Genomic DNA, 4,379 nt, shown 5'->3' with positions numbered 1-4,379 from the left:
CCGTGGGTCATGTAAGGCATTCTTGCTCCACAGGTCCCGGTCAATCATACTATCACTAGCGGGATCTATATAGGCAAACCTATACAAAATAGTGTTATACTGAGAACTTTCTCCAGTGTTTGTTGTTCTTATTTTAAGGCAAACCTGCAAGCGAGTAGTACTTGTCCAGGTATTTTTACCTTCAATTTTATTTGCACTACTTACGAGGTAAAATATATACGAAAATGACACGTTTTTCATGTGACAATATATTGCTATCAATACAGTCTATAGGTAAGGCATAATATAGTGGTGATTACTTGTTTAGAAATCCTGTTTTGTAACTTTCTTTAATCTAGGATTAATGTATAAGATCAACTCTGGAATTGAGGGTCACACTAACATGCATTTTCTCTGTATTTGCAACATTGTCACTGACATCAATTCTCATATTTCCTTCCCTTTTTTCTTCTCTTGTCCTTTTCCACTTTATTCCAATACGATCTGCTAGATGAACTCTCATCAGTGATCCCAGAGGAATTAACGATTGTAATCTACTACCACACCACACTGTAAATGCTCAATACCGTCAGATCTTGGAAGCTAAGCAGTGGTGGGCTTGGTTAGTACTGGGATTGGAGACCTCCTGGGAATACAAAGTGTTGTAGAAATTTTTGGGGACTCAGATTACTCTGCGCCTAACACGGGGGTAATACAGACCTGATCGCTAGGCTGCCTTTTCGTACAGCGGGCGATCAGGTCTAAACTGTGCATGCGTATGCACTGCAATGCGCAGGTGCGTTGCACGGGTACAAAGCGGATCGCCGCTCAGCAATGGATTTGTGCGAAGGATCCATTCGCATGGGCGTTCGCAAGGAGATTGACAGGAAGAAGGAGTTTGTGGGTGGCAACTGACCGTTTTATGGGAGTGTTTGGAAAACCGTAAGCGTGTCCATGCGCTTGCAGGGAGGGTTCCTGACGTCAATTCCGGTCCCGTACAGGCTGAAGTGATTGCAGCGGCTGAGTAAATCATGAGATGCGCAGAGACTGCACAAGATCTGTTTGTACAGCTCTGCTACACATGCATTCGCACACTTGCACAGCTAAAATACACTCCCCCTGTAGGCGGTGACTATCTGTTCGCAGCAGTGCAAAAATCGCCTGCTAGTGATCAGGTCTGAATTAGGCCCACTGACAGCAGAATCACCAATCCTCTTCCTTCATACTAGAACCTGTCAAATTGTCTGATACCAATTATATTTACGGACCACGGGACTACTCGGTCTTATTGTTATTATTATAACTTTCTCTGACGTCCTAAGTGGATGCTGGGGACTCCGTCAGGACCATGGGGATTAGCGGCTCCGCAGGAGACAGGGCACAAAAGTAAAAGCTTTAGGACTAGGTGGTGTGCACTGGCTCCTCCCCCCATGACCCTCCTCCAAGCCTCAGTTAGGTTTTTGTGCCCGGCCGAGAAGGGTGCAATCTAGGTAGCTCTCCTGAGCTGCTTAGAATAAAAGTATAGACTTAGGTTTTTTTATTTTCAGTGAGTCCTGCTGGCAACAGGCTCACTGCATCGAGGGACTAAGGGGAGAAGAAGCGAACTCACCTGCGTACAGAGTGGATTGGGCTTCTTGGCTACTGGACATTAGCTCCAGAGGGACGATCACAGGCCCAGCCATGGATGGGTCCCGGAGCCGCGCCGCCGGCCCCCTTACAGAGCCAGAAGAGTGAAGAGGTCCAGAAATCGGCGGCAGAAGGCATCTTGTCTTCAAGAAAGGTAGCGCACAGCACTGCAGCTGTGCGCCATTGCTCTCAGCACACTTCACACTCCGGTCACTGAGGGTGCAGGGCGCTGGGGGGGGGCGCCCTGAGACGCAATGAAAACACTATTTATGGTAAAAAATACATCACATATAGCTCCTGGGCTATATGGATGTATTTAACCCCTGCCATTTTACCTCATAAAAAGCGGGAGAAAGGCCGCCGTGAAGGGGGCGGAGCCTATCTCCTCAGCACACAAGCGCCATTTTCCCTCACAGCTCCGCTGGAAGGACGTCTCCCTGACTCTCCCCTGCAGTCCTGCACTACAGAAACAGGGTAAAAAAGAGAGGGGGGGGCACTAATTTGGCATATAAAAACATATATAGCAGCTATAAGGGAGAAACACTTATTTATAAGGTTGTCCCTATACATATATAGCGCTCTGGTGTGTGCTGGCAAACTCTCCCTCTGTCTCCCCAAAGGGCTAGTGGGGTCCTGTCCTCTATCAGAGCATTCCCTGTATGTGTGCCGTGTGTCGGTACGCGTGTGTCGACATGTATGAGGAGGAAAATGGTGTGGAGGCGGAGCAATTGCCTGTATTAGTGATGTCACCCCCTAGGGAGTCGACACCTGACTGGATGGTCTTATTTAAGGAATTACGTGATAGTGTCAGCACTTTACAAAAAACTGTTGACGACATGAGACAGCCGGCAAGTTAGTTAGTGCCTGTCCAGGCGTCTCAAACACCGTCAGGGGCTCTAAAGCGCCCATTACCTCAGTCGGTCGACACAGACACAGACACGGACACTGACTCCAGTGTCGACGGTGAAGAAACAAACGTATTTTCCAGTAGGGCCACACGTTACATGATCACGGCAATGAAGGAGGCTTTGCATATTTCTGATACTACAAGTACCACAAAAAAGGGTATTATGTGGGGTGTGAAAAAACTACCCGTAGTTTTTCCTGAATCAGAAGAATTAAATGAAGTGTGTGATGATGCGTGGGTCTCCCCCGATAAAAAATTGCTTATATCTAAGAAATTATTGGCATTATACCCTTTCCCGCCAGAAGTTAGGGCGCGTTGGGAAACACCCCCTAGGGTGGATAAGGCACTCACACGCTTATCAAAACAAGTGGCGTTACCGTCTCCTGATACGACCGCCCTCAAGGAGCCAGTTGATAGGAAGCTGGAAAATGTCCTAAAAAGTATATACACACATACTGGTGTTATACTGCGACCAGCGATTGCCTCAGCCTGGATGTGCAGCGCTGGGGTGGCGTGGTCGGAGTCCCTGACTGAAAATATTGATACCCTGAACAGGGACAGTATTTTATTGACTATAGAGCGTTTAAAAGATGCGTTTCTATATATGCGTGATGCACAGAGGGATATTTGCACCCTGGCATCAAGAGTAAGTGCGATGTCCATTTCTGCCAGAAGATGTTTATGGACACGACAGTGGTCAGGTGATGCGGATTCCAAACGGCATATGGAAGTATTGCCGTATAAAGGGGAGGAGTTATTTGGGGTCGGTCTTTCGGACCTGGTGGCCACGGCAACAGCTGGAAAATCCACCTTTTTACCCCAACTCACCTCTCAGCAGAAAAAGACACCGTCTTTTCAGCCTCAGTCCTTTCGTCCCCATAAGGGCAAGCGGGCAAAAGGCCAGTCATATCTGCCCCGGGGTAGAGGAAAGGGAAAAAGACTGCAGCAGACAGCCTCTTCCCAGGAACAGAAGCCCTCCACCGCTTCTGCCAAGTCCTCAGCATGACGCTGGGGCCTTACAAGCGGACTCAGGTGCGGTGGGGGGTCGTCTCAAGAGTTTCAGCGCGCAGTGGGCTCACTCGCAAGTGGACCCCTGGATCCTACAGGTAGTATCCCAGGGGTACAGATTGGAATTCGAGACGTCTCCCCCTCGCAGGTTCCTGAAGTCTGCTTTACCAACGTCTCCCTCCGACAGGGAGGCAGGCTTGGAAGCAATTCACAAGCTGTATTCCCAGCAGGTGATAATCAAAGTACCCCTCCTACAACAGGGAAAGGGGTATTATTCCACACTATTTGTGGTACCGAAGCCAGACGGCTCGGTGAGACCTATTCTAAATCTGAAATCTTTGAACACTTACATACAAAGGTTCAAATTCAAGATGGAGTCACTCAGAGCAGTGATAGCGAACCTGGAGGAAGGGGACTATATGGTGTCCCTGGACATCAAGGATGCTTACCTTCATGTCCAAATTTGCCCTTCTCACCAAGGGTACCTCAGGTTCGTAGTACAGAACTGTCATTATCAGTTTCAGACGCTGCCGTTTGGATTGTCCACGGCACCCCGGGTCTTTACCAAGGTAATGGCCGAAATGATGATTCTTCTTCGAAGAAAAGGCGTCTTAATTATCCCTTACTTGGACGATCTCCTGATAAGGGCAAAGTCCAGGGAACAGTTGGAGGTCGGAGTAGCACTATCTCGGGTACTGCTACAACAGCACGGGTGGATTCAAAATATTCCAAAATCGCAGCTGATCCCGGCGACACATCTGCTGTTCCTAGGGATGATTCTGGACACAGTCCAGAAAAAGGTGTTTCTCCCGGAGGAGAAAGCCAGGGAGTTATCCGAGCTAGTCAGGAACCTCCTAAA

The 4,379-nt window shown here is 48.5% G+C and overlaps 1 pseudogene; it reads left to right on the top strand.

The window, feature by feature from the left end:
- Positions 1 to 531: 531 nt before the first annotated feature.
- On the top strand, positions 532 to 650 carry LOC134897277 (5S ribosomal RNA; annotated as a pseudogene).
- Positions 651 to 4,379: the final 3,729 nt, after the last annotated feature.

Source organism: Pseudophryne corroboree, chromosome 3, assembly GCF_028390025.1.
Source record: "Pseudophryne corroboree isolate aPseCor3 chromosome 3, aPseCor3.hap2, whole genome shotgun sequence".
Taxonomy (NCBI): Eukaryota; Metazoa; Chordata; class Amphibia; order Anura; family Myobatrachidae; genus Pseudophryne; species Pseudophryne corroboree.
This window is presented reverse-complemented; position numbering and strand designations above follow the sequence as displayed.